Raw genomic sequence first — 24,709 nt, 5'->3', positions numbered from 1 at the left:
CAGCAGAGAGAGTTGGCGCCACTCTAAGAATGCTAAGTTCATTTGAGAGGTTCAGGAAAGATCTGCCACCATCCACGAAGGATTGGTTGATTAAATCTGCCTGACATAATATTTCGTGATTCCACGTGCTTAAAAACTTCCGAATGTTCTGAGCAGCCAAAATTGTGATATTCCAGATGGAATTAGATCATGGAGCGTCCCGAAGTACAAGAACGCTCCGCCAACTTCAATTGACGTTGAGCGTTGTTTTTGTCGCACGCAATTATCGACTGAAAGGGGGTACAACTTCAAGCAGCGAACCATTGAAATTGCTGTGGTTTTCCATGGCTTTCAATTTTTGGTTTTAATGTTGAATCACCGTAAAGTTCGCGTAAATTTTGAAATATGAACTCTTGTGCTGCTTATTTACCGAAGAAAATAGAACTACTTTCCCGCTGCACATTATTTATCCGCGGTTTAACTGCAAGTCAAAAATTTGTGCTAAGATATGCTTCTGAAGCAAATAGGAATTGAGCCTATATATGCCTAATCGAGAGTATTTTGTGCCTTTATATGCCTAAATGGCACTTCTCAGTGCCTAATATAGGCGCCTAAAACCTGGATTTTTCGTGCCTAAAGTTTCGGTCTCTAATAATCACCCGTGATCCGTGTCTGAGATACTCGCGATGAGATGCCAGTGAGGTCGCTCTTCACCGGTATGGAGCGCACTCATCTCCAAGGAGTCTTTCCACTGTGCCATCCTGCACTGACTTGTACAGCCTCCGTAGGATGTTCTCTTGCCGTGTCAGACGGGTTATCTCTGTAGCAGTAAACGGAGGTCGCGGCAACGCTTCGAACAGCAGCACGTCGCCTGGTGGCCATGATTCATCGATGCATTCTGGCAGTGGTAGTGGGATCAACGCGTCTGCGTTCTGGTGGTTCTTGCCGTGCCTGTACACAACATCGTTGTGATATGCCGATAAGTTGATGCACCATCTGGTGATGCGTGGTGAGAGGACTTGAGCCGTTGGTTTCCCTGGTCCCAGTATGCCGAGCAGCGGTTGATGATCCGTGACGAAAGTTACCTTTCTTCCTGCAATATATTTGTGGAACTTGTGAGCTGCAAACACTGCAGCGAGGCCTTCTCTGTCCAACTGAGCATAATTTCGTTCTGCCAGCCCTAGTGTCCTAGATGCACAAGCGATTGGTGCCTCTCTATTCTGGTCATCACGTTGAGACAGAACAGCTCCTATGCCGTATGGCGAACCATCGCATGAGACAAGAAGCTCCTTCTGTTCGTCGTAGTGTGCCAGTACGGTGTGCCTGAGAAGCAATTTCTTAAGTTGATCAATTGCTTGTTGGTGCTGAGTCTCCCATCTCCACGTAGCGTCATTTTGAAGGAGCTGGTAGAGACAGCTGGCAACTGTTGCTCGGTTCTTCAAGAATCTGTCGTATAACGTCAGCATCCCGAGAAATGACTGCAGCGCTTGGTTGCAGTTTGGCGCGGGCGCCTCCTTGATGGCTCGAACTTTGTCTTGGCTGCTGTGAACGCCATTTTCCTCGATTCGGTGTCCCAGGAAAGAGACGTCTCACAGCAGCACAGTACTTCGTTTTGCCAATGCGAAGGTTGTACTTGCACAGCCTCTTGAGAACTTCTTCCAGTCTGGCGTCATGTTCCTCGGCGTCCTTTCCACTGATGGTGACATCATCTAAGTACGCACAAACGCCTGTGATGCCAGACAGAATAGTGTCCATGAAGCGTTGAAAAATGGCTGGAGCTGCTGAGATTATAAAAGGCAACCGTTTCACTTTGTAAAGTCCTTTCGGCGTGTTCAGGGTCAACAGCTCGGCTGTCTCTGGCGTTATGTGAAGTTGCTGGTAAGCCTGTGCTAAATCCAGTGTGCTGAAAACCTTGTTTCCCCTCAAGTGGCTGAGGACCTCATCTGTTGTGGGCAGCGGGTAATCTGCCTTCCTCGATAGCAGATTCACTGTACAGCGGTAGTCGCCGCATATTCACAACGAGCCATCTTTCTTCCGCACGAGTACGAGAGGCGTTGCCCAGTCTGAATGCTGCGTAGGCTCGATTATGCCTGGAATTTTCAGTCGATCCAGTTCAGCCTCTACAGGCGACCGCAGCGTGAAAGGAACTGGCCGTGCCTTTAGAAACTTTGATTTCGCTCATTCCACAAGTACGAGTTGTACAGCAGAGCCAACGTATTTTATTTTTATTTTATTTAAAATCCCTTACAGGCCCCTTTACAGGGCATTCAGTAAGGGGGTAATTGGTGAAGATTATACAAAATTAATTCACGCGTTACAAAGCATAGCAGCAAAATGAATTGCGACGAGCTTTGCAATATAAGTTGAAGTTAGCAGGCGATAACAAGAAAAAAGAAAAGGCGATTGCATAGTGCACACACGACAAAGTGAACCGAATACAATCATTATAGTATATGAAGGCGACATCAACCAAAGATAGCCGGCTTTACCGACCCGACACGCACCAATGAGGGTTTATAATTTGCAGAACACACAATAGAGAAAGCACCACAAAAAACGCAGAACCTATGCCCATACGCAGAAAACATATCCTGAGATTTCCTCATTGAACACGTACTGGTACTTGTCCAGGAGCTTGGAAACAAGTTCGTGGTCTGTTACGTCGTTGATGCCTGTTAGCTGTATGCCCGAATGAGGAAACCAGTTTCTTCCGAGGAGGTTTCATCCTGATCCCTTGATTATCACAAGTATAATGTCAAAGTCTTGTCCTTGTGCGTTACTTCTACCATTGCACAGCTGGGCACTCGGATAGACTCGCGTGACCTTGCGCGTAGGAGAATGTTGTTCGTCTGAAGCCGCGGTGGGTCATTCGTCCACGTGGCTCTGAACGTTGCCTCACTGATAAGAGTGCAGGCTGCACCTGAGTCGACTTCGAAATTCAACGATTTGCCGTGTACGCGTAGCTGCATCATGGCCTTCTGGGTGCTCGATGTGTTCATTAGGGTGTTGAGCTCATAAAGCGCCTTGCCTGGCGACTCTTGAGACGTCGTGTCCTGGGCTGGGGCTGTTGTCGAAATTCCTTCGCGTGGATATTCGATACTCTTGTTCCCCTTCGTTCTTGCCTCTTTACGCTTTTTGACAGATGCTTTTAAATGCAGAGCATTTCAGTAACTCACGATGTCACCCGCGTTGACGTCCGTAGTCGTAGTCCGCACCCCTCCCCCTACACTATATAAAAAAAATACTATCCGGCGCCTGGTTTCGATCCCTCGACCCTGCGGGCGGAACGCAATGTACATGGTGCTCTACCCACTGCGCCACAAAGCCGACACAGAATGGGAGGCTACGAACGCGCCTTATATCCTTGACTCATTCAAATTACTGCTGACGAGCGCTCTCTCGTCAGCAGTTGCCACAAGTGCAACAACATTAACGTAACGCAAACTACTTAACGTGGTGCGCCCCCGGAAATGCTCTGCATTTGATCGTGCCCCTCGCGAGGGGGATGTTTGACGCTACCTCTTGCAAGACCGAGTGCAACCGCCGAGAACAAGGTCCCACGAGCGGCGCGCGCGCCGTGGACTGCTGGCGCCATCTGTCAGCTGCGACGCGAACTACCATCAAGGCAGTCAGAAAACCGAACGCGCGAAATACAAAGGTGTCCGGCACGAGTGTGTACAATTGTATGGTCGTGCAACGGCTGGCCCGGAGGTCACGAGCCTTTTCTGTTCGAGGCGGCACCCCCATCTGCTAAGCCTCACGAGGAGTCCGCCAGCCATCGAGGGAGCACGACGCGGCGGCCGTCTTGGGCCGTCCCGTACGCCTTCGCTTGTGCCATGGACGTCGTGGAGGTCGAGGGTGAGTCCATTTCACCCGAGGACTTTAGTAGAGAAGCGGGCTGGATAACTAGCCATCGCAGGAAGGGGGTGAAAGCCCTAGAAAAGCTAAGCCAATCGCTCGAACAAGTCGACGCCGGCCTCCCCGAGAGCGCCGGGGTCAAAGGTCAAATGACAATAGCGCAACACCAGCGCGGCCGCTCCTCCTCGTCGCGGCGCAGGCAACAGAGGGCGCCACGGGTCCCAGACCTCCCCAAGGAGGACGTAAAAATTGTTTTGAGACCACGTGACGGTCTCGACTTGGCGCGCTGCAGCCAGGCGCTGCTGAAGGACGGCGTTCTCCGCGCCGCGAATTTCAAAGCCGAAGAGGTGGACGAAGATACGCTTCGCGTTAATACCCTCAGAAACATCGTGGTAGTGAGCACGCCCAGCTTGGAGCGAGCCGCCACGTACGGCAAGACCGAGTCGCTCACGATAGGAGACAAAACCTACGGAGTGGTTGCATATGTTACGCCGCCGGAGGATTGCGCAAAGGGCGTAATCTACAACATTCCGGCCACGGACAGCGAGGAGAACATCTCGAAAAGCCTAGTCAATCGCCGAAACCCGACTGTGCTCCAAGCGAGACGCCTGGGGAAATCGAATGCGGCCATCATCGTCTTCGAGGGGGGACAAGTCCCCTACTTTGTTTACTATCGAGGGGCGGAATACCGCTGTTACCTTCACAGGAAAAAAAACGAAGTGTGCGAGAGGTGCGGACGCCTTGGTCACAGAGTCGACGTGTGCCCAGTGACGATGGCTACCGTGTCGGCAAAGAAAGTGTGTGGGACATGCGGTGCCACGGAACCGCAGGATCATCACTTGTGCGAACCAAAGTGTGCCTTGTGCGGCAAGGGACACAAGACAGCAGACAAAAAGTGTCCTCAGCGGTACCAAGTTCCGTACCTACTTAAGAAGAGAAGGCAGGAGAAGCAACAGAAGAAACGCAGTGGAGGAAACACCTCCAACAACAACCAGGGGCGCCCAAGCACTCAAGGCCATGGAGGGATCCTCAAGAACTGCAGGGATCGTTCCGAGTCCTTTCCTCGTCTCCCGTCGCAAAATGACGTAGAGAACCAGCGCCAGGGCGGCCACGAGCCTCGGAGTGCGTCCCGTTCGAGCCACCGACGTTCCGAGAGTTCCACATCGTCTCGCACCGGCAACTCTAGCAGAAAATCCAAATCCAGGTCTGCCAGCAGACGCAGAGGAGTGCGACGGGCCTCCAGATCGCCGTCGAGACCGGGAAAACAAAGCGCCTCCACCTCGAGAGGAGGACTGGGAAGAAAAGGCAGCAGCGAGGGGAAACCGGCGCTGCAAGACAAGGGACAGAACTCGAACAAGACCAGGGAGGCGCTGACAGTGGCGGCATCCTCGGTCGAAACCAGGGTAAGCTGGGCGAGCGCGGTCTCCCAACCTAAGGGGCAGGGTAGAACCAACTCGCAGGAAAACAAAGATAAATATGCACGAGCCGCAGCAGAGCAGTCCGAGCTAACCAAGGTTAGACAGATGCTAGAGATTCTCATTGCAGAGAATCGCTCCCTAAAGGAGAAAATAGCGAAGTTAGAATCCGCTGGAGAAAAGACCGCCGCGCCGAGAGCAGGGGGGGATCAGGCCTCCGCTAGCGAAAGCGAGGAGATGCTGGTGATGGCAGCCGATGACAAAGGTGAAGGGGTGGGGACGAAGCCGAGTCTCCCCCTGCAGCCGACATCGGGGCCATCGGTTTCTCCCGTGACGACGGAGATAGAGGAAAAGCCGCCAGCGGTAGAGGCACCCGAATTCGAGGGAGACTTAGACCTGGAGATTGAGTCCCCTCCGCAAAAGCGAAGGGTAGGCCGCAACACCGGCAGATCAGGAGTCAAGCGCAAGGCCAAGAAACAAACGAGGATACAGGAAAACACAGAAATGAAATTTGAGGAATTCAGTAACGCTTTCGAGGCGAAAATGAACGCGAAACTCGAAGAGATAAGGGCTATGTTCAACTCGTTTGCGGAAAACGTAACCAAGCAGCTTGACCCTTTCAACATGAGAGTGTCCGCACTAGAAAGTGCACAGACCGCAGCCAGACAGCAGCAGCAGGGTAGGGGAGTAGGTCCAATCAAATCCACAAAGCCGTACTCGAGACCGGCTGCAGAGGGTTTGAGATCTGCCTTGGTTGATACAACGGTAGCAAAGCGAAACTCAACCGAATAATCATGGCCAGGGACGATCGCAAAAACAGCAACAGGTACACCATTTGGCAGTGGAATTGTCGTGGGTATCGACGCAAGCGTGGTAACCTCCAACAATTCATAGACTCTAAAAGCGCTGGGGGAGTGCCAGACGTCATTGCCCTACAGGAAACGGGAGGGCAGGCAAAATTATCGGGATACACGTCTTATTTTGACGAGGAGCACTCGGACGACAAGCGGACCCCGGTCACGACCCTGGTTAGGCGCAACGTTCCGGCGATGCGACGCGAAACGGGCATAGGGACCGTAGACCACGTACTCGTGGAGATTATCTCCGCTCAAAAACGAGGGCAGGGAAGTGTCTTCGTACTAAACGTCTACAGTAGTCCTCAGAAGAGGCATAGATTCAAGAAACTTTTCCGCAAAGTTCTAGATATTGCGGGTAAGCAGCCGCTTGTAATAGTGGGAGACTTTAATGCACCGCACCCGGCGTGGGGGTACAAGAAGGATTTGATCAAAGGGAGAAATCTTTGGCTGGACTGTCAACAAGAGGCCCTCACTCTCGTGACGGATCCCGGGTGCCCCACGCGCACGGGAAACAGCGTGAGCGTAGACACCACTCCGGACCTTACATTTGTAAAAAATGTCGGGGAAGGCACCGTACGGTGGACGAACCTTAAGGAAAATTTGGGCAGCGACCACTTTATCGTGGCCACCGATTTTGTGGCTGGCCCAACGAAGGCTGGGTGTGGTACTCAACTGAGGCTAGTGGACTGGGATTCCTTTAGGCTCCGGAGGCGTTGCGAAACCACTGATGGCAACGAAGAGTCGGTAGGAGCTACCCGCGACATAACAGACTTGAGAGCGTGGGTCACGCAGCTGCACGGTGACGTTAAAGCGTCGACTAAGACAATTCCGGAGGAAGCGGGACTCGAGCAGACCGACGCCAGGCTCCTGCATATGTGGGAAGCCAAAGAGGGTCTGCAAAGACGACTGGCCAAGCAAAAATACAATCGCAGCCTCCGCAGGCGGCTAGCCAGACTCAACAAAGAAATTGAAGACTACGCTAATCACTTGGCACAACAGACGTGGCACAACAGATGTGACGAGATGGACAAGCAAATAGGGCTAGCAAAGACCTGGAACACACTCAGATATCTGATAGACCCCCAAATGAGCAAAACAACTCAGAAGCAGAATCTAAGCAAAATCATTCACAAATTCGAAGGCTCAGACGAGGAGCTCGTAAGAGAGATCCGAAACAGATACGTGGGCAATGACCCCCGCGTGAAACTCAAGGATTACGAGGGACCTTCGAACCCTAAGTTAGATGAACCCATAACGCTCACCGAGGTGCGCGGAGCCATTCAGGCGCTGCGTACAAAGTCAGCTCCGGGTCCCGACGGAGTGACAAACAAGATGCTCCGGAACCTGGACGACGACTCAATAGAAGCGCTGACTCGGTACTTGAACTGGTGTTGGGAACGCGGCGAGATACCCGCACAGTGGAAAGACGCAAAGATTGTAATGATTCCGAAGCCTGGAAAAAAACTTCACCTAGAGAATCTAAGACCCATTTCACTAACGTCGTGTATGGGCAAATTGTTAGAACACGTAGTCCTAAACAGACTTCACGCGCTCATGGACGAAAGAGATCTATTCCCCCATACCATGATCGGCTTTAGACCGGGCTTGTCCACTCAAGACGTGATGTTGAGACTCAAGCATAAAATCCTTGACGGAGAAGGGTGCTCGCCGTTAGACACCAGAGCCATTCTTGGCCTGGACCTGACGAAGGCATTTGATAGTGTCAAGCACGAGGCAATTATGGAGAGTCTAGAGGGCCTGGGGGTCGGCACCAGGACTTACAACTACGTTAGGGACTTTCTGTCCAACAGAACGGCACGCCTGGTCGTGGGCGGAGTAGAATCGGATGTCATAGAGATAGGGAGCAGGGGCACGCCTCAGGGCTCCGTCCTGTCCCCGTTTCTCTTCAATGCAGTTATGATCGGGCTCCCGAGAATTTTAGATTCCATAGAGGGGCTGGAACACAGCCTGTATGCAGACGACATTACCATCTGGTCGTCCGGAATGGAGAGATCCAGGAGCGACTGCAGAGAGCCGCGGACGCGGTGGTAGAATACGCTGCCCCGAAGGGTCTGCGTTGCTCGCCGCAGAAGTCCGAGCTTCTATTATATAATCCTAGAAGGCAAACAAAGAGCGCGATGGAAGCAGCTAAGCGAAGTCCTCCGATTGAGCTCTGGGCCGAGGGACTAAGGATTCCCGTGGTCCACAGCATCAGGGTTCTGGGGCTCAGGATCCAAGCGAACGGGCACAACATGGAGGCTATCAAAGCGCTGGAGGGTAGCGTGCACCAGACGACCCGACTCATCTCTCGCATAGCCAATCGGCATCGGGGAATGAAGGAGGAGAATCTCCTTAGGCTCGTACAAGCCTTCGTCGTGAGTCGCGTGGTGTACGTGGTGCCATTCCTCAATATGCTCACAAGTGAGAAAGAGAAAGTAGATAGGCTGATGAGAAGAGCCTACAAACAGGCCTTGGGCATACCAATCACGACATCGACCGAAACTTTCGCGGCCATGGGGCTGCACAACTCGGTTGACGAATTGATAGAAGCGCAACGCATAGCGCAAGCGGAGAGACTCTCGAGGAGCCGGACGGGCAGACACATTTTGGCTTCTCTCGGTATCCGCTACGAGTCGCAGTTTGGAGAGAAACACTCTCTCCCGATTGCTACGAGAGGGGTGCTGAAGATTCCCCCTCTCCCGGCAAACATGCACCCGCAGAGGGACGTGGCGAGGAGAGCGGCCAGAGCGGCAGCTCTTAAGAGGCAGCTCGAGCCCAACGCGGGCACGACAAATGTAAACAGAATTTACTACGTGGACGCTGCGGACTATCAAATCACGCGAAGATCGCCGATCAGATACGGCGCAATGGCTGCTGCGGTGGCGGATCATGAGGGAAACCTGGTCGCTTCCGGCTCGGTCTGGACGACGAGCCCCGAGGTGGGGGAGGAAGTGGCAATCGCCCTGGCAATCGGAGCTGCAGTCGCCGACGGGCATCTCGAGGACGACACACCAGTACAACTCACCCTCGAGACGGCCACCACCAGTGCTCCAGCATTGTCAATAGGGGAGAAGGCTGTCACAGCTCGCATAGACAGGGTCGTGATTATCAGTGACTCGAAAGCGGCGATTAGGAACTTCGCCAAAGGCCGCGTGTCGCTTGAGGCTACAAAGATACTCTTCTCTCTATCGGAGAGCACAATCAGTAGACTGAACAAGAATCCCATTACTTTGCTATGGGCGCCGGCACACTCTGGCCTCCCGGGCAACGAACGCGCTCACGAAGCAGCTCGAGCATTAACAATCCGAGCTCGCGTCTGTGAGTCCGCGTGTATCGGTGCACACGGAGACGGCAGAACAAAGGCGCCTTCGTCGCCGACTGGGTCGGAGGGAACCGGACAGGCTGACGGCGGAGTCAATCTGCCCTCGAACCCCTGGCCTTCCGCGAGCGGTAGATTGGTAACGTATAGGGAAATCTTGGACCATTACAGAAGCTCCCGGCTCAAATACCCGCCGGCGGACAAAATACTAGAAAGGGGGCAGGCGGTGGCATGGCGACTCCTTCAGGCGAACAGGTATCCAAATCCGGCTTTGTACAACCGGTGCTACGCCGGAATGTATGATGCACATTGTAAATGGTGTAAAGAAGCCAAGGCGGATCTCGCACATATGCTCTGGGCCTGCTCGGGCCCAACCGGCAATAACAGGGTGTCAAATGACATAGCACAAGCTGATCCCCCACACTCAGGGAAAGACGACGCGAATACGATGGTAGAAGAATATAAGGAGCGACAAAAGATCCTATCATCGCTCGGCATAACGGGACCGCTGAGTTGGGAGACCGCGCTGCGCAGTACGGACCCCCAGATCCAGAAGAAAATGATCCAACTGGCCGAGGGTGCCGCTGGGGCCCACGGGCTCCTGGCCGCCACCTGAGGAAGAGGAGAAGTTGTACATCCTCCTTTTGAAGTGGATTCAAATTAAAGTTATTCTCTCTCTCTCTCTGTGTCAGGCGTTGCCCTGTAATCGTTTGTTCGTGCAGTAAACCTATATAGTAAAAACGCAGTCGAGCATCTCCGTTGTGATTTCATTCACCCCAGCAATCTCGGCACACGTGAAAACTCACGGGCCGGCCACCCTGCTAAAATATAAATAACTGTTGTCTCGCGTCCTTCTTTGGTATTCCGTTAGAATACTGCGTTCGATGTTGACGAGTTCATATATTTTGAACAGCAGATATGTTTAGGCCGAGCTGTGCCAATCCGTCTTCACAGGCTTCACGTTAGTGGAGATGCCCGGGATAGTTAATTCGGCGAGCAAGGCAGGCTCGTTTAACTACATGGTAATACTGATTTTGGAATTGAGTTTTGCGGGCCCCAATTATGCATTCAAACTTTCATCAAATAGGGCCCCGACAGACGTTGACTTCGAATTTTGCGAGATTGATGCTACAGATTGCACTTCCCAAAAAACTTGTACCAAATTATAATTTTTTGTAGTCAGAAAAAATTGGTTTTAAAACACAAATTTTTACCAGAATAACAAAATTATTTTGTGCATTTTAATTTGGAAGTAAAAAACGCTAAACGCACAATTTCTGTTATTTTATATTTTAGAAAACTATGTTTTTTGTTTTATGTTTAAAAATAATTAGAAAAATTTTATATTTGTTATTAACAACAGCTTTGAACGATCCCCGGAGAATGCTGCACGTCTATTTGATTCAGAAACGGTGCAAGGCAACGGTGCAGAGAAATTTCTGGAGTGCCAATCCTGTGCAGAGGCACGGTTCTGTGGTTTTGCGCACTATAACTGCACCCATAAAATTTCATACTAATAAATACTAAGGGAAGTTTGGCGCGGCAATCGCGGGCCGCCGCGGGCGGCGCAATTGTAGCTAGCGACATTCCTCGCCTACTTGGCTAGAACGCGAGGTGTGAAGAGCGGCCTCCAAAGGCTGGCGCCGAAACGCGTTCCTCCCGCAAGCACCTACACCGTGTCCCGCAACTCTGCGCTGCGGGCAGCGGCACCGTCGTTTCTTGCGGCGTTTGCATACCTCCGCGCGGGCAAATAATCTGTCGCGCTTAGTTTTTCCGCTTGAATACTCTCTCGATGATGACGAGTATACAAATTTTTAACAGCAGAGCTGTTTAGGCCGAGCTGTGGCCGTCCGTCGCACGAAAATACCTCCAAGCCTCAAGAACAAAAATGTGGTTAGGCAGGTCTCGGTAATCAAACCCGGGACCTTTACTCCGTGAAATCACCAATCAAACCATTAAGCCACCCCAAAGGCCCTGTTGCATTTTTTGCGCGGGACATTGGGGCAATAATAAAAAGAAAGAAGAGGACGATTCATATGTCGACAGACAGAAATAGAAGGAAGACGAGAACGATCAGAAACGGTGTACATTCATAGCGGTCTCATGTAAATAGAGTTATTCTTTCCTTTGCTGTGGCTGGGACTCCTTTCTTCCACAGCTAATGGTGCCTGGAAACCCGGGAAGGAAGAAGTCAGGGCCACCAAGCTGGCTGAACGGGTACCAACCAAACTGAAAGCGGCGGCTACGGTGTCCACAAGGTGGACCAGATCTCGGTAACGTTCTCATGACTCGAAGTCATCCGACCTTTGGCCTTTTCGATGTGCCCGCGTTTCTTGCAGTCGTTGCAGGAAGCTATCGGGAACTTGCAAGTGTCCGGACTATGTTGTGCGTCACAACGCCAACAACGTTGGTTCTTCTTCGCGATGTAACTAATGGGGGAAGAATTGATACGTCGCCAGAAGACGACAGCGATGATGTGCGCACGAGAAAGGCACTGGGTTCTGAGGCACGAGCGCGCCTCACGCGTCGAAAGCTGGCCACTGCTCTCTCCGACGCCCGAGGTACTGCCCATGTTCCTACCTCTCGAGTTTTAATAAATCGCCGGCAGCCATCTACGGCTGTGCGGACGTTGTGGCGAAGAGTATGAGCGGACGCCTCAGAGCAAGTAGACATAACGCAGCGCTATCCGCCCATGCATCGGTGCAGAAAGAAGAAGCAGAAGAAGGCTTGGCGTCTGGACTCGCGGAACCCTGCTGCCGGTCCGTGCATGTGCACGTCTCGACCGTGAATAAACACCTCTTTAACCGGCTACCCAGGCGTCGGCTCTCTCCTTTACAATATATATATATATATATATATATATATAGTTACGACGCGACAGAGCTGTCACGAAAAAGCTCGTGTTATACGTCGGAGCTTTATTGTAGCAGGAGCATCGGCGGACTTCTTCCAAAGCCTAATAATGTGGCCCCCCAAGGTCGCTATGCGACCGTTGGCAACAGCCGGGATGGAGGTACTCAGACTTCTGCAATCGCCTCCGCCTGGCCTCACCAGCGCGAACCACGCACCTCTTTTGGTAAGGCCGACGAAGACGTCGAGGAGGGGCTAAAGCACTACCAGATGGTTAGCAAGTACAACCGGCGGGATCAGGCGATGCAGCTGGCAAATGTTTTTTTTTTCTCTCGTGATGGCACTGCTTTGCAATGGGTTGAGAATCCCGAGGCTTCACTTGCAACGTGGGAGCACTTTGTCGACAAGATAAAGAAATGCTTTGGTTGCTAGATTTCGAAGAAGAAAAAACTCCTTGAAGCTTGCCGATGCATTCAATGTCTTCATGACTTTGCAATGTTCCCTGGTGTCCCCCTGCTCTTTTAACCGGTGGTACAATCGGCTCAATATGTCAATTATCTGGTCTTCATACTCAATGTTGGCTGTGAATTCCTCATTCAGGCAGTCGTTATCGATAACCTGTTCAATTGCATCATTAAGCGCCTTAGCACAACTTCAGCTCTTCGTATGTCGCGCAGAAAATTCTTCAACTTATCATACACATTTGTGGTTCTGACGGTCAAGCTGAATGTTGCCCTAGCATCGCTGCACAATCTCCGAGCGATTCCCCTTTCTCTGTCCTTTTGTGCCTTCAGCTTTTGAAGCGGCATCCTAGGCCGAGTGAAACTTCTTTCGTGCTGTTGATGTAGCGTGTCTTTCGTTGCGCTATTAGTTTCAGTCTTCTCCTCACCGTGTACGGAGTAGCTCCCAGGTCCCATCGAGGGTGATCGTTGGATGTGAGGATGCTCTGTCGCCGCTCTCTTGTCTGTCCATTGCGTTGGTCGTATTTGGACAGCACCACCACGGCTCCGCCAATTGGAACAGTCCTTTATCCGCATAGTTGTATTCCTTCTTCTAAAAGGCCGAAGGTCGGATGACTTCGAGTCATGAGAACGTTACCGAGATCTGGTCCACCTTGTGGACACCGTAGCCGCCGCTTTCAGTTTGGTTGGTACCCGTTCCGCCAGCTTGGTGGCCCTGACTTCTTCCTTCCCGGGTTTCCAGGCACCATTAGCTGTGGAAGAAAGGAGTCCCAGCCACAGCAAAGGAAAGAATAACTCTATTTACATAAGACCGCTATGAATGTACACCGTTTCTGATCATTCTCGTCTTCCTTCTATTTCTGTCTGTCGACATATGAATCGTCCTCTTCTTTCTTTTTATTATTGCCCCAATGTCCCGCGCAAAAAATGCAACAGGGCCTTTGGGGTGGCTTAATGGTTTGATTGGTGATTTCACGGAGTAAAGGTCCCGGGTTTGATTACCGAGACCTGCCTAACCACATTTTTGTTCTTGAGGCTTGGAGGTATTTTCGTGCGACGGACGGACGCAGCTCGGCCTAAACAGCTCTGCTGTTAAAAATTTGTATACTCGTCATCATCGAGAGAGTATTCAAGCGGAAAAACTAAGCGCGACAGATTATTTGCCCGCGCGGAGGTATGCAAACGCCGCAAGAAACGACGGTGCCGCTGCCCGCAGCGCAGAGTTGCGGGACACGGTGTAGGTGCTTGCGGGAGGAACGCGTTTTGGCGCCAGCCTTTGGAGGCCGCTCTTCACACCTCGCGTTCTAGCCAAGTAGGCGAGGAATGGCGGTAGCTACAATTGCGCCGCCCGCGGCGGCCCGCGATTGCCGCGCCAAACTTCCCTTAGTATTTATTAGTATGAAATTTTATGGGTGCAGTTATAGTGCGCAAAACCACAGAACCGTGCCTCTGCACAGGATTGGCACTCCAGAAATTTCTCTGCACCGTTGCCTTGCACTGTTTTTGAATCAAATAGACATGCAGCATTCTCCGGGGATCGTTCAAAGCTGTTATTAATAACAAATATAAAATTTTTCTAATTATTTTTAAACATAAAACAAAAAACATAGTTTTCTAAAATATAAAATAACAGAAATTGTGCGTTTAGCGTTTTTTACTTCCAAATTAAAATGCACAAAATAATTTTGTTATTCTGGTAAAAATTTGTGTTTTAAATCCAATTTTTTCTGACTACAAAAAATTATAATTTGGTACAAGTTTTTTGGGAAGTGCAATCTGTAGCATCAATCTCGGAAAATTCGTAGTCCATGTCTGTCGGGCCCCTATGTGATGAAAGTTTGTATGCATAGTTGGGGCCCGCAAAACTCAATTCCAAAATCAGTATTACAATGTAGTTAAACGAGCCTGCCTTGCTCGCCGAATTAAATATCCCGGGCATCTCCACTAACGTGAAGCCTGTGAAGACGGATGGGCGCAGCTCGGCCTAAACATATCTGCTGTTCAAAATATATGAACTCGTCAACACCGAACGCAGTATTCTAACGGAATACCAAAGGACGCGAGACAACAGTTATTTATATTTTAGCAGGGTGGCCGGCCCGTGTGTTTTCACGTGTGCCCAGATTGCTGGGGTGAATGAAATCACAACGGAGATGCTCGACTGCGTTTTTACTATATAGGTTTACTGCACGAACAAAAGATTACAGGGCAACGCCTGACACAAGAAAAGTTTGTATTTCGCGCGTTCGGTTTTCTGACTGCCTTGATGGTAGTTCGCGTCGCAGCTGACAGATGGCGCCAGCAGTCCACGGCGCGTGCGCCGCTCGTGGGACCTTGTTCTCGGCGGTTGCACTCGGTCTTGCAAGAGGTAGCGTCAAACATCCCCCTCGCGAGGGGTCCGATTAAATGCAGAGCATTTCCGGGGGCGCACGACGTTAAGTAGTTTGCGTTACGTTAATGTTGTTGCACTTGTGGCAACTGCTGACGAGAGAGCGCTCGTCAGCAGTAATTTGAATGAGTCAAGGATATAGGGCGCGTTCGTAGCCTCCCATTCTGTGTCGGCTTTGTGGCGCACTGGGTAGAGCACCATGTACATTGCGTTCCGCCCGCAGGGTCGAGGGATCGAAACCAGGCGCCGGATAGTATTTTTTTATATAGTGTAGGGGGAGGGGTGCGGACTACGACTACGGACGTCAACGCGGGTGACATCGTGAGTTACTGAAATGCTCTGCATTTAAAAAATATGAAGCCAACCCTAGCGCAACGAGCACAGATCCCCGGTGAAAGGTGTACGATATGTGTGGAAGGAGTGTTCAAGCTGTTCAGTCTTGTTGGTTCCGAAATGTAGGATGAAGATAAAGTGGATCTCCTTCTAAAGGGAATCACCGAGGATGCGTACAACTTCCTAATCACCAAGAAAGACCTAGCCTCGGCCGCTGATGTGATGCACCATTGCCGCTCATTTGAGGCGCTGAGGACTCGGCGAAGGAAGGAAGGGAGGATGTAGAAGGAAAGAAGGAAAGTTAACCTGTCTCGATCCTAGTTTGCTGTTCTGCGCGTGGGAGAGGGAACATGGGCATTACACCAAAATCTGGCAGTCTTGCGAACGTGACTGCAGTCACCAGCATTAACACCAGCTCTTCAGATGACATCGCTGGGCTTGTCCGTAAAATCATTAGGGAAGAGCTTGGCCAGCAGTTCCAGAAGGTGAGCCCCAACCCAAGGCACCATCTTTGTATCGAGCGTGATTCCGCACACTACCAGTGCGCCGTCCAGAAGAGGCCTTCCCCTCCTGAGCTTGCTGAGTCTTGGTCCGGGCACAGCTACAAAGATAGATGGAGTGACTACTACAACAATTCGAGGACAGCTGCCCCCTTCCAACTTTTGCCTGGGCAGTCCCGCTTTGAGCACTATGAATTGCCCTACCTTACACGTTCCGGCTATCGCTTCCAGAGCCATGTCACCAGTTGAAGCGCATCTCTTTGATTAAGTCAAGGTCCGACGTGCTACAACTGCGGTCTACGCGGCCACATTTCCCGATTTTGTTAGCGGCGCCAGCCGCCAGGCCCTCGGTTTCCTCCACGGTTTGCTATGGGTTGGCGGAACACCACTCGCTACCCCCTGCCACACCGAGGAACAATCTCACCAAATAGGCCGAAAATCGAGATGCGAAGCGAAGGGTCGCCTTCCTTGTCCAAACACTGATGATGATCCCCGAGGATGGGTGGGGCGGGGTGGGCTTTGGGTGTGCTTTTGATGAATGTGGCATGAGGCACCGGAATTCATTTCGCTGTTGAATGGGGTGTGGGCCAGTTTTGGATAGCGCTGTTATCCCCCGACCGAAGCAAGATCACCTTTTTTTGTAACTTATTGGCTGTACTTCTAAAAAGCTTTGGAGCCTCGGCTTCCTGTTAATATATTTTTTCATTGGCATTATCCTGCTATAGCTTAGCTGGTGCAGGTTTGTTCTCGTTTTTATTTAGTTTTTTTTTCTTATTTTTAGGGAACGTTTATTTCTTAGTTCTTAGCCAGAACCAATAATGTGTGGCACGGATCCCCAGTCTCCGACCGCAGGCCCTGCTCCCTCCCCCTCGCCACGCCGTCGCTCCAGTCCGCCACCGCGGGGAAACTAGCCCCTGCGACCTGTAGGGGTGAGGTCGCGATGCGGTCAGTTTCACAAATTCCCCTTCCTGTTACTAAGCCTGCGAACAAAGTTAGTTTGTGTGAACGGTGTGGATACTATTGCATTAGTGGACACTGGGATAACTGTTTTTCTGATGAATATTGCCTCTAAAAATCGTTTGGGACGCCAAATAATGCTCGCATGTGACCGCAGTGTGTACGGTCGTGGCGTTGGGGGGGGGGGGGGGGCGGAAGTCATTGCGGCCTGTAGGGATTTGTTCAGCGACGGTTACGCCTGGTGGAAAAGACTTTAGGACAGAGGTTATTGTTTTGGCGCATGAAACCCACAACATCATCCTTGGTATTGATTTCTTGTGTGCATACGAAGCTACAAGACTTTGGAGGAGTGAGCTTTCCTTCCGTGTTGGTGTTCTACCAAATTTTGTAGATTTAACCAGGAAAGCGAAAGCGGAGTATTCCCTGTCACGAAAGACGTGCTTGTGCCATCCCTGAGTGTAGTATTTGAACTCGTCACCACTCCGAACCTGGACGAAAGTCACCGCCATGTCCTAGTTGAAGCCAATGGCAATAACGCCATCAAGACTAATGTCTCCGTTCCGCGGGCGTTGGTTGAGGCCGTTGATGGTTATGCTCACGTCTGGACAGTGAACGCCTCTGCTAAACCTGTGTTCCTTCCTTGTGGATTCAAGCTCGCCAAGTTCGATGAGCACGTCAGCGTCCCAAATCAACCAGGCAGTGATGGCTGACAGGTCACCATTGATGAGGCGGGCTATTCTGATGAGTTGCAGCGCATGATAAACAAGTCGTTTTCTTGCGGCGAGCAGCATGTCCTACAAAGCTTGCTGGACCAGTACACACTGGTATTCGAATTCGCGCACGAAGAACATCCGCCACCGCCGCTAGCATATCGCATGCACTACAGAATTTACACAGTTGATGCAGCACCATCCGTCAAAAGTCATATAGGGTGTCCACATCAGAACGCAAAGCCATCAACGGGCAAACGCAAGAAATGCTGGGGAAGGCTATCATCCGGGAGTCTTCAAGCAGTGGGCAGCCTCTGGGATCTTGGCGAGGAAGATGGATGGTTCATGGGGATTCTGCGTGGATTACCGTCGACTGAACGTCATTACAAAGAAAGATGTCTACCCTCTCCTCTGAATAGATTATGCGATTGACTGCCTCCTTTCAGCATCATACATCTCATAGATTGATCTCCGCTCCGGTTATTGGCCGATACCAATGCCTCCAATGGACAAAGAGTAGACAGCTTTAGTGACACCCGATGGACTGTTGAATTGAATGTAATGCCTTTCTAGTTGTGAAATGCACCGTCCACATCCGAGCGATTTATGGACACTATCCTTCGAGGTTTGAAATGGGAAATCTGCATGTGCTACTTGGATGGCATCATTCTTTTCGGCAGAACGATCCAAGAACCTAATAGCCGTCTAAGCCTAGCTCTTGACCGTATCAAGCAAGCCGGCTTGTTACTTAACTCTAAAGCGTGTCGTTTTGGTGAGTGCCAAACAGTAGTGCTGGTATTTCTTGATGCCAAGGATGGAATCCGACCGGACCCTCAGAAAATTGCTGCAGTATGTGCTTTTTCATCTGCCACGCATCTTAAAGGACCTGCGTAGTTACCTCTGATTATGTTTTTACTTTCGTCGGTTTATTGGAAATTTCGCCAAACTTGCTCATCCCCTCACGGAACTATTGCAAAAAGACACTCCCTTTCTGTGCACGCCGCAGTGAGTCATCGTTTACCCAACTCAAGTTCTTGCTAACCTCCGGACCTGTTCTGAGGCACTTTAGCCCACACTGAGCCACTGAAGTCCCCACCGACGCCAGTGGTCTGGGCGCTGGCACTGTTCTCGTGCAGATCCAGGATGGAGCCGAGCACGTTATCCTGTACGCAAGCCGCACGTTGACAAATGCCGAGAGGAAATATACGGTCACGGAAATGGAATGTATTGCCGTTTTCTTTGCAGTCCAAAAGTTATACCCCTGCCTATATAGCCCTGCCGGACGCCACTTCATCATATATATAGTTACGGACCACCATTCGCTGCGCTGGCTGGTGGGTTTTTGCCATCCGCCCGGCCGTCTCGCGGGGCCCCACGACTACAAGAATATGACTTTCAGTGTTGTATAAGTGTGGTCACCGACACACTGATGCTTCCTGTTTGTCACGCCCCCCTCGCGAGATGGCTCCTGGTAACGACGATCATTGCGACGAATGTCTGGCAACCACTTCGGCTGCTGAGCCCGACCTTTTGACGTTCGTTCAAGAACAGCGCAACGACGCTTCGCAGACCCCTTCATCAACTCGGCCCAACTGCCTACTTCGCGCACCCCATTCGTCGTTCACGATGACGTCTTGTACAAAAAAAAATTACTCCGCTGGTGGCTTACACCTCTTGATCGTGGTTCCTGAGAGCCTCCGAACAGCAGTCCTTCGTACCATGTATGACGAGGCATTTCTGGTCATCTCGGTTTCGCACGCACGTTTCACTGAATTCGAAGCCATTTTTACTGACCCAGATTGCGAATGCATACACAGCAGTGCGTGGCCAATTTCAGCGGCATAAACCACTACGACATCCACCTCAGGCCCATTGCGACCCGTAAATCCACCCACTGTTCCCTTTGGAAAAGGCGGCATCGATTTAGTTGACCCATTTCCCAAGAGCCGAAGTGAAAATCGGTGTTTATTGTATGCATGGAATATCTCACGAGGTACGCCGAAACAACTGCTCCAATTCCTGATAAAGCTGCAGATGTGGCCCATTTTCTATTGCACAATGCTATCTTGCGCCATGTAGCTCCCCTTGTTATAATTAGCGACCGCGGGAGACAGTTCACAGCCAATGTTGTAGAGCTCCTTAGTTTTTGCGGTACCGACTTTCGCCACTCAACGCCCTACCATCCACAGGCTAATGGATTAACAGAACACACAAACCGCACCCTCACAAACATGATACATGATGTCCATGTATGTGGCATTCGACCCTAAAAATTGGAATGCCGTTCTGACCTTCATTACAACGCACACAATACTGCGAAACGCGAAATTACAGGGTGCGCTCCTTCTTTCCACCTCTACTCTCGAGTCCCGTGCAGCTTTATCAAAACAATCTTCCCTTTCTCCGGCGACGGCAATTCATCAGTCGCCCGTTAAGAGGCACGTACCCTTGCCTCTCAGGCTCGAATGAAGGCTCGTTATGAGGAACGACACCCTACCATCACCTACGCTCCAGGAGACTTCGTGGGGCTGTGGACTCCTGTGCGATAACGCGAGTCGCGCTAGGGGAGAAAGAAGAGGTTGAGGTGGTCTCGCTATATATATATATATATATATATATATATATATATATATAGTAAGGAAATGAGGGGCTCGTTGAGGAAATACAGAAAGATAGGCCAGCAGCCTACAACGCCAAAGGGGGCATAGGGGTGTGGTTAGGCTCTTTTTCTTTTTCACAACGGTTAATGAAGTAGACATTTTTTTTAATATACAGAAGAAAGAAAGAAAGAAAAACACGCGCCCAGAGTGGGGACCGAACCCACGCCTTTCGATTACATGTCGAATGCCTTACCAATTCGGCTATCTGGGCGACTGTGTTCTCCTTCACTTTCTGGGCTATTTATATTTACTAGAAGTGTATCTGACGCTTGAGGGTGGTAGCCAGCGCCACTCTGACTGCACGGGGAGAAGGGGACCTTCTTTTCAACCCCCGGGGCGTGACACGAACGTCTACAGCCTGTCATGAGCGGGTAACTGGCGGGAAGCCCTCTTATGCTACCTAGGCATCAAGGCTGCCAGAACCGAGACCCTCGCTAGGCTTTCGCAGAATAATATAGTAAGGAAATGAGGGGCTCGTTGAGGAAATACAGAAAGATAGGCCAGCAGCCTACAACGCCAAAGGGGGCATAGGGGTGTGGTTAGGCTCTTTTTCTTTTTCACAACGGTTAATGAAGTAGACATTTTTTTTAATATACAGAAGAAAGAAAGAAAGAAAAACACGCGCCCAGAGTGGGGACCGAACCCACGCCTTTCGATTACATGTCGAATGCCTTACCAATTCGGCTATCTGGGCGACTGTGTTCTCCTTCACTTTCTGGGCTATTTATATTTACTAGAAGTGTATCTGACGCTTGAGGGTGGTAGCCAGCGCCACTCTGACTGCACGGGGAGAAGGGGACCTTCTTTTCAACCCCCGGGGCGTGACACGAACGTCTACAGCCTGTCATGAGCGGGTAACTGGCGGGAAGCCCTCTTATGCTACCTAGGCATCAAGGCTGCCAGAACCGAGACCCTCGCTAGGCTTTCGCAGAATAATATAGTAAGGAAATGAGGGGCTCGTTGAGGAAATACAGAAAGATAGGCCAGCAGCCTACAACGCCAAAGGGGGCATAGGGGTGTGGTTAGGCTCTTTTTCTTTTTCACAACGGTTAATGAAGTAGACATTTTTTTTAATATACAGAAGAAAGAAAGAAAGAAAAACACGCGCCCAGAGTGGGGACCGAACCCACGCCTTTCGATTACATGTCGAATGCCTTACCAATTCGGCTATCTGGGCGACTGTGTTCTCCTTCACTTTCTGGGCTATTTATATTTACTAGAAGTGTATCTGACGCTTGAGGGTGGTAGCCAGCGCCACTCTGACTGCACGGGGAGAAGGGGACCTTCTTTTCAACCCCCGGGGCGTGACACGAACGTCTACAGCCTGTCATGAGCGGGTAACTGGCGGGAAGCCCTCTTATGCTACCTAGGCATCAAGGCTGCCAGAACCGAGACCCTCGCTAGGCTTTCGCAGAATAATATAGTAAGGAAATGAGGGGCTCGTTGAGGAAATACAGAAAGATAGGCCAGCAGCCTACAACGCCAAAGGGGGCATAGGGGTGTGGTTAGGCTCTTTTTCTTTTTCACAACGGTTAATGAAGTAGACATTTTTTTTAATATACAGAAGAAAGAAAGAAAGAAAAACACGCGCCCAGAGTGGGGACCGAACCCACGCCTTTCGATTACATGTCGAATGCCTTACCAATTCGGCTATCTGGGCGACTGTGTTCTCCTTCACTTTCTGGGCTATTTATATTTACTAGAAGTGTATCTGACGCTTGAGGGTGGTAGCCAGCGCCACTCTGACTGCACGGGGAGAAGGGGACCTTCTTTTCAACCCCCGGGGCGTGACACGAACGTCTACAGCCTGTCATGAGCGGGTAACTGGCGGGAAGCCCTCTTATGCTACCTAGGCATCAAGGCTGCCAGAACCGAGACCCTCGCTAGGCTTTCGCAGAATAATATAGTAAGGAAATGAGGGGCTCGTTGAGGAAATACAGAAAGATAGGCCAGCAGCCTACAACGCCAAAGGGGGCATAGGGGTGTGGTTAGGCTCTTTTTCTTTTTCACAACGGTTAATGAAGTAGACATTTTTTTTAATATACAGAAGAAAGAAAGAAAGAAAAACACGCGCCCAGAGTGGGGACCGAACCCACGCCTTTCGATTACATGTCGAATGCCTTACCAATTCGGCTATCTGGGCGACTGTGTTCTCCTTCACTTTCTGGGCTATTTATACTTACTAGAAGTGTATCTGACGCTTGAGGGTGGTAGCCAGCGCCACTCTGACTGCACGGGGAGAAGGGGACCTTCTTTTCAACCCCCGGGGCGTGACACGAACGTCTACAGCCTGTCATGAGCGGGTAACTGGCGGGAAGCCCTCTTATGCTACCTAGGCATCAAGGCTGCCAGAACCGAGACCCTCGCTAGGCTTTCGCAGAATAATATAGTAAGGAAATGAGGGGCTCGTTGAGGAAATACAGAAAGATAGGCCAGCAGCCTACAACGCCAAAGGGGGCATAGGGGTGTGGTTAGGCTCTTTTTCTTTTTCACAACGGTTAATGAAGTAGACATTTTTTTAATATACAGAAGAAAGAAAGAAAGAAAAACACGCGCCCAGAGTGGGGACCGAACCCACGCCTTTCGATTACATGTCGAATGCCTTACCAATTCGGCTATCTGGGCGACTGTGTTCTCCTTCACTTTCTGGGCTATTTATATTTACTAGAAGTGTATCTGACGCTTGAGGGTGGTAGCCAGCGCCACTCTGACTGCACGGGGAGAAGGGGACCTTCTTTTCAACCCCCGGGGCGTGACACGAACGTCTACAGCCTGTCATGAGCGGGTAACTGGCGGGAAGCCCTCTTATGCTACCTAGGCATCAAGGCTGCCAGAACCGAGACCCTCGCTAGGCTTTCGCAGAATAATATAGTAAGGAAATGAGGGGCTCGTTGAGGAAATACAGAAAGATAGGCCAGCAGCCTACAACGCCAAAGGGGGCATAGGGGTGTGGTTAGGCTCTTTTTCTTTTTCACAACGGTTAATGAAGTAGACATTTTTTTTAATATACAGAAGAAAGAAAGAAAGAAAAACACGCGCCCAGAGTGGGGACCGAACCCACGCCTTTCGATTACATGTCGAATGCCTTACCAATTCGGCTATCTGGGCGACTGTGTTCTCCTTCACTTTCTGGGCTATTTATATTTACTAGAAGTGTATCTGACGCTTGAGGGTGGTAGCCAGCGCCACTCTGACTGCACGGGGAGAAGGGGACCTTCTTTTCAACCCCCGGGGCGTGACACGAACGTCTACAGCCTGTCATGAGCGGGTAACTGGCGGGAAGCCCTCTTATGCTACCTAGGCATCAAGGCTGCCAGAACCGAGACCCTCGCTAGGCTTTCGCAGAATAATATAGTAAGGAAATGAGGGGCTCGTTGAGGAAATACAGAAAGATAGGCCAGCAGCCTACAACGCCAAAGGGGGCATAGGGGTGTGGTTAGGCTCTTTTTCTTTTTCACAACGGTTAATGAAGTAGACATTTTTTTTAATATACAGAAGAAAGAAAGAAAGAAAAACACGCGCCCAGAGTGGGGACCGAACCCACGCCTTTCGATTACATGTCGAATGCCTTACCAATTCGGCTATCTGGGCGACTGTGTTCTCCTTCACTTTCTGGGCTATTTATATTTACTAGAAGTGTATCTGACGCTTGAGGGTGGTAGCCAGCGCCACTCTGACTGCACGGGGAGAAGGGGACCTTCTTTTCAACCCCCGGGGCGTGACACGAACGTCTACAGCCTGTCATGAGCGGGTAACTGGCGGGAAGCCCTCTTATGCTACCTAGGCATCAAGGCTGCCAGAACCGAGACCCTCGCTAGGCTTTCGCAGAATAATATAGTAAGGAAATGAGGGGCTCGTTGAGGAAATACAGAAAGATAGGCCAGCAGCCTACAACGCCAAAGGGGGCATAGGGGTGTGGTTAGGCTCTTTTTCTTTTTCACAACGGTTAATGAAGTAGACATTTTTTTAATATACAGAAGAAAGAAAGAAAGAAAAACACGCGCCCAGAGTGGGGACCGAACCCACGCCTTTCGATTACATGTCGAATGCCTTACCAATTCGGCTATCTGGGCGACTGTGTTCTCCTTCACTTTCTGGGCTATTTATATTTACTAGAAGTGTATCTGACGCTTGAGGGTGGTAGCCAGCGCCACTCTGACTGCACGGGGAGAAGGGGACCTTCTTTTCAACCCCCGGGGCGTGACACGAACGTCTACAGCCTGTCATGAGCGGGTAACTGGCGGGAAGCCCTCTTATGCTACCTAGGCATCAAGGCTGCCAGAACCGAGACCCTCGCTAGGCTTTCGCAGAATAATATAGTAAGGAAATGAGGGGCTCGTTGAGGAAATACAGAAAGATAGGCCAGCAGCCTACAACGCCAAAGGGGGCATAGGGGTGTGGTTAGGCTCTTTTTCTTTTTC

Source organism: Haemaphysalis longicornis, unplaced genomic scaffold (genome assembly GCF_048455015.1).
Source record: "Haemaphysalis longicornis isolate Haplotype H1 unplaced genomic scaffold, Haemaphysalis longicornis Haplotype H1 scaffold_1, whole genome shotgun sequence".
In the NCBI taxonomy this organism is placed as follows: Eukaryota; Metazoa; Arthropoda; class Arachnida; order Ixodida; family Ixodidae; genus Haemaphysalis; species Haemaphysalis longicornis.
This window is presented reverse-complemented; position numbering follows the sequence as displayed.